The 8,335-nt window shown below is 45.5% G+C and overlaps 1 pseudogene; it reads right to left on the bottom strand.

The window, feature by feature from the left end:
* Positions 1-233: 233 nt before the first annotated feature.
* Positions 234-5,995, bottom strand: LOC114710682 (annotated as a pseudogene).
* Positions 5,996-8,335: the final 2,340 nt, after the last annotated feature.

Below are 8,335 nucleotides of genomic sequence, written 5' to 3'. Positions count from 1 at the left end.
AATGGAGGGCCTCCTCTCTGTAGCAACTCTCAGTATTTAGTGAATTAGGTGTTCAAGTTACCAAGTGACATGAGCTAGACCATCATAGGTCGCTTTTATGACATTATGATGTTATCCTTGATCTCTTCCAGAGTGTTTCCTCAGAAAGGGTTGTCTGCGCTGGTGATAAAATATAGTGGCACACCCAGACTCCACAGATCTGCCTTCCTCCCAACATAGCCCTCTCCCAGTACCAGTTCCGAGGCATTGTAGTTCTTGGTCCCATATTGCCCTTGCAGTACAGTGCCTGCTCTATATCTGGTTGCGATACTAAAGTTTGTCAAGTTCTCATTGCCCTCTTCATCTAGAAGGATATTTTCAGTGAGGTCGGAGTTAGAAATGGACCAATCACTGAAGGCTATATCTAGCCCATGGTGACTGCTTCCATGTTAAGCCCGGGCATATTTCTTCTTCATTCTCCTCCTCTGCCTCTGCAATGACTATTTCAGTGTGGAAGCAATTTGCAAATCAGAGTCCTTCCCAGGTGACAAAGGCATTGCCTCTGAGATTTTGCAGAATCTCGAGCAAAGGACGGTCTTTTCTGAATACGGGGGAGCTTGGCTCATGGGGGCTCTTCTTGGTACAACAGAAGAAAATGAAAAGCATGAAGACACTTTTACCCTGTGACCTGTCCTCAGGCAGGTGCCAATCTGAGAACAGTCAGGTGAAATGCCAAGGGCAGGATCACTGAGTGTAACAAGAATCTTAAATTTCTTATTAATAAAATCAAACCCAGAGCCAGGCATTGGGTGAACGCTGAATGATCAGAGAAACAGAACAATCCACAGCCACCTCACCTTGCCAATTCCTCAGCTGATCCTGTTTCCTCAAACTGGAAGTCTGTGAATCCTCATCCAGAATGATTTTCAGCTGAACTGCTGCTAAAACCCTAAAAGCTTAAACAGGGTCTAGTTCCTGGTCTTCAGGCCTTATATACCTTTCTGCTTCCTGCCATCACTATCTGGGATTAAAGGCGTGTATCACCATCCCTGGCTGTTTCCTTTGTGACTTTGAACTCACAGAGATCCAGACAGATCTCTGCGTTTGGAATGCTAGGATTAAAGGTGCAAGTGCCACCTTTTCTGGCCTCTGTATCTAGTTGCTGTTCTGTTGTCTGACCCCAGATAAATTTATTAGGGTGCACAATAATATATTGGGGAACACAATATACCACATTTCCCCTCTTTTGTCTAAAATTTAAAAAAGCTTATAACTAATACAAGAGAACTGTATCCAATAAGTATATATAATATAGACAGTCAAGATATACATTAACATTCGACAGATTCAGGCAAAAAAACTCCATTAATATATAACAATGTCCAGTCCATTAATATTTGACAAATTCAGACAAAAATTTTTCATTACTTATTCTATTTAAAACAAGTAGTTCCTTTTTAAGCATAGATTCAATAATCTCCCTCTTTATCTTATCATATTCATATTCTCTTTTTTCTGAGTAGATCCAAAAATCTACCTTTTATCTTATCATTTCTATATCTTCCCTTTTTTCTGAGTAGATTCAATGATATACTCTTTTCTATATCCTCATTTTTCCTCTATTTTTAAACAAGAACCCTGTATCTAATCTCCTTTGTTTAGCCTTTTTTAGACCATTAAAATTAATAACTTGTAACCAACCATAATAAACAATGACAGTATTCATAACTCATTAAATGACTAAAATACATCCACCCCACCTCTTGGGAATGTGGGCACCATTTTCTTAAAATTACTTCCTGCTTTCTGGGGGCAAAGACATCTTTAGGGAATCCTGAAAAGAAAATTTTTGGGGTAATTGTCAAGTGCTGGGAGAGATAGTTATATCATTTGTCCAGTGTCTGCATAATGGGCAAGTACAGGGCTTGTCTCAAGTCCTTGCTTGAGCAGTCTGTGAATCTGGATCATCTCAGCCAGTCATCTCAAAATTGTCCTGAGCAATTTGTAGTCCAAAGTCGATTTATCCCTGGTGTTAATCAGCTTAATGGATTTATCATAGTCCATGTGGAATCATTGTTGCGGAGATCAATCATCCTTTTGAATAGGCTCCTGGGCAAGTGGACCTCTAAAGTTCCTGTTGTCCACAGATGGAAGAGTGGCTGGACAACTACCCTACATCTTGCCTCACCTCTTTTCATGTCCTGGGGCTGTGTACACCATGTGCCAGCTCCACTGTCTCATGTGACAACCTTACCTACTGCACCACCCCAGAGAACTTTGCCTACCTTTTTTAGAACTGAAAGCACACACACACACTAAACAATGGGGACTCCAGGCCTCATTCCATGTGAACAGTGCCCTTTATTTAGTAGAGAAAGGGTGACCTTGCCAGATGCAGATGGCTCAGCAGATCGTGGGCTGTCCTGCTACCCTGGTAGTCTCAGAATTAATTCAGAATAGCATTTTTTCTGGGTTCCAAAAGGAGGTGAGTTGGGGTCACTATTGCAAAGCGACCGATATTTCACCATAGCCAAAAATGCCCTGGTATCACATAGACGGATTCTAGAATAGTCACATTGAGATTCTAATGATTCTGTTGGCATTGCTGCCCCTGCCATGGTAGTTGTGGTGGTATTGGCCTCTTCTGAGGGGGATGAAGAAAAAAGGTCCCCTGGCTTGAGGAAGGAGCAGCAGCCAAACAATAGAGATCCACCTGTTTTTGGAGACCCAGTCAATACAGCTTGCATGTGAAGTCTCTGTGGACAGCAGGGTCCTGAATAGGGACATCTGAGGCTGAGACTGGATTCCAAGAACAGCTCTCTGTCTCTAGACAGGATGATGGCAGGGTGGGTCTTGCCTCACAAGATTGCAGAGAGCTTCTGCTTACACAGCCTCCTGAAGCCAAGAGAAAGCTAAATTGAGCTAGGTGCTGTGGGCAAAATCGGTCTCAGGGGATGAGGTGCCCCAGGCCATGTTCCTTCAGGATGAACTGGGTTTGTCCTGGTGGTTTCTCTATGTAAGTCACAACACTGGAATCCACTGCCTCTGGAAGGCTGGTGTAGACTTCACAGTCTGCATATGCTATTGACCATCTTAAGCTAAACACAAAGGTCAAGTCAAGCAGAGACAATAAAAGAGGATCCTACACCAGACAGGGGTGTGACTTGTCTCGATGACACTGCAGCAGAGAAAAGCCATGAGAAGCTTCATTTCTCATTGGGGAAGCCTGGGACACAGGGAGCAAACCTGTGTCCCTGTAATGATACGTATAGAAAAATCACCTGTGGTTTACTATTAAAAAAAAAATTAAAAAAAAGACAGCCTGGAAAAAGACAAATTCTCTCTGTTAGCACTGTCTCTTTCAAGCCTATATTAGAAAAACAGCATCTAGAATTCCCTCTGAAGCTAGATCTTAGCCATACACATGGGAAAGTGCAGGAGGAGGAAACAATAAAGCCGAGCTGCATCTGCACCTGCACTGCCATGTAAGGGACTCTATCTTGGGGAGGATCTGAGCCAGGACAGGATGTTGAAGTGACTGATTCCTCCCCAAAACGTGCAGGAAATGTGGGAGGCTGCTAGTGTGAAAACCAAAAATCAGTGTCTCTGTTCTAAGTGATAGCTTCAGCAGTAGCTTGGGGAAAAGCTAAGGCAGATTCAGGTAGAGAAGCCCCTACCTCCTGAAGGAGGTAGCAGAGGAACAAAGCTGCCACTTTGGCCTCGGGAACTGTTTGAGGAAAGGGATGAGCTGGGACTAAACCCAGAGCTGTCTGGGAAGGAGTCTCTCTGAAGGAACTGTAGGAAAGCTTTGTTTTGAGTGTGTTCACTTCTTTTTACTGACTGGCAGGGAAAGATGAAAACCCCCAGTGATTTTTGTTTGGGCACAAAAGCAGCTTCCTCAAATACACACTTGAGTGGACAGGATTTGACTCAGCTCCAGAAAAAGTATCAGCAAAGAAAAATGTATAACAATGCCAGCTCAGGGAGAACAGACATCTCCCTGTCGCCTATGGTGAAAAATCAAACATCTTGACTCAAACCTGCCTTGCCAAAGCTAAAACTTGACATTAGAAACTTTAGCCATGTAAAGAAAAAGGGAAGTGGTGGACATGAAAGCAATGATGGGAAAGGTAGTTTGTAGTGACATGCCAATATAGAGAAATGCAGCTTGGGTAATGAAGTCTGAAACATAGTGATGCTATAGAGAAAAGCATACTGGGAAAGACAGCATAGGCAATACCTAGGTGTCCAATTCCTCACTGGGTTCTGCCTCCTGCCTCTTTCAGGGGAGCCATTTTGTTGTTGAACATAGGATGGGCATGTGTGTTTGGAGTCTGTGGGAAGCAGTACTCTCTTGACAGGCAAGCCCTGATTCCCTTGTGCAGGCTCTTGAAGCACCGAATCTTCAGAAGGGACGATGCCTATTCCATGTCAAAGTTTGGCCCAAGTGACGCAGGGAATTTCCTCTTCCAATGTTGCTGCAGATACTTGGGGCAGCCAAAGCTCTGAACAGGGGGCATAGTTACAAGTTGGGCTCTTCTTCTGGAGACAAACAGGTAGCATGGAGGCACTTCTAGCCACCTTCTGCCCAGGTGATATCAAAACAACAGGCAAGAGCTGTTGTGAGGGCTGGGTGTGGATGAGGCCAAGTGGCCTCACTGGCCCTTCTTTTTAGGTGAAGACCAGAGATGGAGAGATGTTCTAGGGATGGGAGAGGTGCAACACCAGGGTCCACAGGCTTGGCTGAGGTGGTTCATCTAAGTGCAAACCCTTAGCTCCTTGAGTGACTGCTTTTTGATGATGAAGTATGTCCCCATCATTTCATTGTAATTTTTCTACAAAGCATTACAAGATGGCTCTGGCATTAACCCAAGACGATAGTGTGTCTGTTAGTTATTTTGCGGCACTGTGCTATTACCCTGCAAAGAAATGTCACGAAACACGACAGAATCCGCTAATAAGAATTTTATTAAGATAAAAGGGACAGAGAGTGCTCAGGCCTGTGGGAGACACGTGTGTGGAGAAGAAGAAAGAGCTGGGAATATGGCGCCGGCTTATAAAGGCTGGGCGTGCACAGGTCGATGTAACTACTCCACGCATGTTTGTAGATCACATGGCTAAGCTGCGCGCCTATGTAACCATGCAAAGTCACGGATCCTGGTCACACGAGATGCCTTGACCCGAAAATGGCTATCTTGCCCAGGAACTGGCTAGGCGAAAGTGTCCAGGTCAGCCAGGCATGAGCAAACACGCCCTACCGCGGGGACATGTTGTGAACCCTTCAGTTTCTAGAAAATTGGGATCTAAGTGTATGTCACTTGGGATGTTGTCTTCTCATTTCATGAGCCATGGATGTTGATGAAGGTTTTCAGTGGAGGGCCTCCTCTCTGGGGCAACTGTCAGCATTTAGTGAATTAGGTTTTCAAGTTGCCCTACACATGAGCTGAAATGTCACAGGTGCCTGTGATGATCTTCCCCTTGATCTCTTCCAGGGTGCTTCCTCGGAAGGAGTGATACCCAGTGGTGATAAAATACAGCAGCACACCCAGACTCCACACATCTGCCTTCTTCCCATCATAGCCTTCTCCAAGGACCAGTTCTGGGGCATTGACAGTCTTGGTCCCACATTGCCCCTGCAGTACAGTGCCATCTCTAACCTGGTGGAAAGACCAATGTCTGCCAGCTTCCTGTTGCCCTCCTCATCTAGAAGGATATTTTCAGAATTAAGGTCTTGATGGTTGATGTCAAGGTCATGGCAACACCTGATGGCTGACAGGATCTCCCTGAATATCTTCTGTGCCTCTTCTTCCTGCAGCCGGCCCTCCACCATTATTAGTGGGAACAAGTTTCCTGCAGGAGCAATCTCAGTCACAAAGTAGTAATGTGGTGGTGTTACTATAACCTGGAAGAGGCGAATCATGTTAAGATGGTGTAGTTTATCCAGGGTCACCATCTGATACGATGAACCATAGGTCCTGCTCTGCATTATCTACAACTTTTATAGCCACCTGGGTGCCTGGGAGGCAATGACAGGCCAGTTTCACATAGGGAAACGCACTCTGGCCAATGATAAGTGGACCGTGTATGGACTTTTCTAGTTCTTTTTTTGGGGGTGGCAGGCCATGAGGCCATGAGTGGTCACAGTGCTACTGTGCAGACATGTCATTGTGAAGTCAAAACTCAACAACTGAAAAACTAGATAGCTGTAAGGAGATCTACAGGTTCCCAAAATCAGCTCTCTGGTCTGTAAGGATAGAATTAGAGCCCAGTATCAAGCCTTATATACAGGACACTCATCCCTCACAGTGGGGTCTGAGAGAAAAATGGATCAATACCAGCAGGGTATATATAGCCCACGGTGACTGTCTCCATGTTTGGTCCCAGGCACATTTCTCCTTCACTGTCTCACTCTGTCCTCTGCAGGAGTCCTCTAGTACCTTCCAGTCATGTGTAGTGTCCCAAGGGAACAGCTCCCTCCATCACTTCAGCCTGGTGTGTGCTCCAATGGTGACTACTTACAAGGAGGTCCCTGTCACACTCTGCATATCTGTCCTCTTTGTCTCCATTCTGAGACAGAGGGCTGAAAAATAACAGGACACCACACTTTACAAAACCCTGAGCAGAACCCCACCATGAAGTCTATGTGGGCTCAGGAAATCCTGGCAAGCATAATGCACTGACTGCAGAAGGAGCTTCTACAAATTTCCTGGGTGAATGAGCCTGGTTCTCCAAATTGTGAGCTCTTCTGCTGTCAGCCTTTCCTATGGCATCTAGTGAGTGCTCTTAGTGATTAGAGGTCAGTGTTTAGACCTAGAATCTCCTGTAATCAGAAAGATGAAATGCAAGGAGTCAGGACACCTCCATAAGAGACTGTCTGGGGAGGATCTGAGCCAGGACAGGATGGGGAAGGGACAGATTCCTCCCCCAAACATGCTGGAACTAAGGAAGTCCACTGGGTCAAAAAAAGTCAGTGTCTGGTTTCCAGGCAGTGGCTGCAAGGGCATGGGGTGTGTGTGGGTGGCTGGGGGGGTGTTGCTGGGGGGGCGCTGCTGGGGGGGAAGATAAGTCAGATTCAGGGAGAGAAGCCCCTATCTCCAGAAGCAGTTAGCAGAGGAACAAAGCCACCACTGTGGTGTTGGGGACTGTTTGTGAAGAAAAGGATGAGCTGGGAATGAACCCAGAGCTGTCTGGGAGGGAGTCTCTCTGAGGAAATTGTAGGAAAGCTTTGTTTGAGTGCGTTCACTTCTTTTTACTGACTAGCTAGGGGAGATGAACAAGTCCCCAGGGATTTTTCCTTTGGGCACAAAAGACCTTTCCTCCAATAAGCAGCACTTTCTCCAGCGAAAGTGTCAGCAAAGGAAAACATATTAAAAAAAAAAAAAAAAAAAGCCAGCTCAGGGAGAACAGACATCTATCTCCAGTGGTGAAAAAGGAAAAATTTTGACTCAAACCTCCCATGTTAAAGCTGAAATGTGACTTTAGAAACTTTAGCCATGTAAAGGGAAATGGAAGTTGTGAACTTGAGAAGGCACTATGGGAAAGGTATTTTATAGTGGCATGCCAATACAGAGAAAGGCAGCTTGGGAAATGAATTCTGAAACCTAGTGATGCTATAGAGAAAAGCATGCTGGGAAAGCCAGCATAGACAATATCTGCATGCCCAATTCCTCACTGGGCTCTGCAGGTTGCTTCTTTCAGAGGAGCCACTCCATTGGTGAACATAGGATGGGCTTGTGTGTTTGGAGCCTGAGGGAAGCAGCACACTGTTGACAGACAAGCCCTGATTCCATTGTGCAGTCTCTTGAAGCACCCGATGATCTGAAGGGGTGATGTGTAGCTGGAGAGCTTCTCTCTAGGTCCCACCAAGCACTGCAGTCTCACAACCCACATATAAAATAATCACTCAGATGCTTATATTACTTATAAACTGTATGGCCATGGCAGGCTTCTTGTTATCTTAAATTAACCCATTTCTATTAATCTATAAGTTGCCTCATGGCTCATGGCTTACCGGTATCTTACATCTTGCTTGTCATCGCGGTGGCTGGCAGGTCTCTCCCCCTCAGCCATCCACTTTCCAGCATTCTCCTCTCTCCTTGTCCCACCTCTACCTCCTGCCTGGCCACTGGCCAATCAGTGTTTATTTATAAAAAGCATAATACATAGCAGTGATGCCTTTTCAATGTCAAAGTCCGGCCAAGGTGCCATGTCAATTTGTCTTCCAATATGCCACTGTAGGTACTGGGAGCGCCTCAGCTCTGAATGGGGGACAAAGCTACAAGTGGCGTTCTTCTTCTGGGGACAACATAGTTCATGGAGGCACTTGTAGCCACCTTCTGCCCTGGTGATGTCAGAA

Source organism: Peromyscus leucopus, unplaced genomic scaffold (genome assembly GCF_004664715.2).
Source record: "Peromyscus leucopus breed LL Stock unplaced genomic scaffold, UCI_PerLeu_2.1 scaffold_857, whole genome shotgun sequence".
Lineage (NCBI taxonomy): Eukaryota > Metazoa > Chordata > Mammalia > Rodentia > Cricetidae > Peromyscus > Peromyscus leucopus.
The sequence above is the reverse complement of the archived record's forward strand: the minus strand, read 5'-3'. Positions and strand labels throughout refer to the sequence as shown.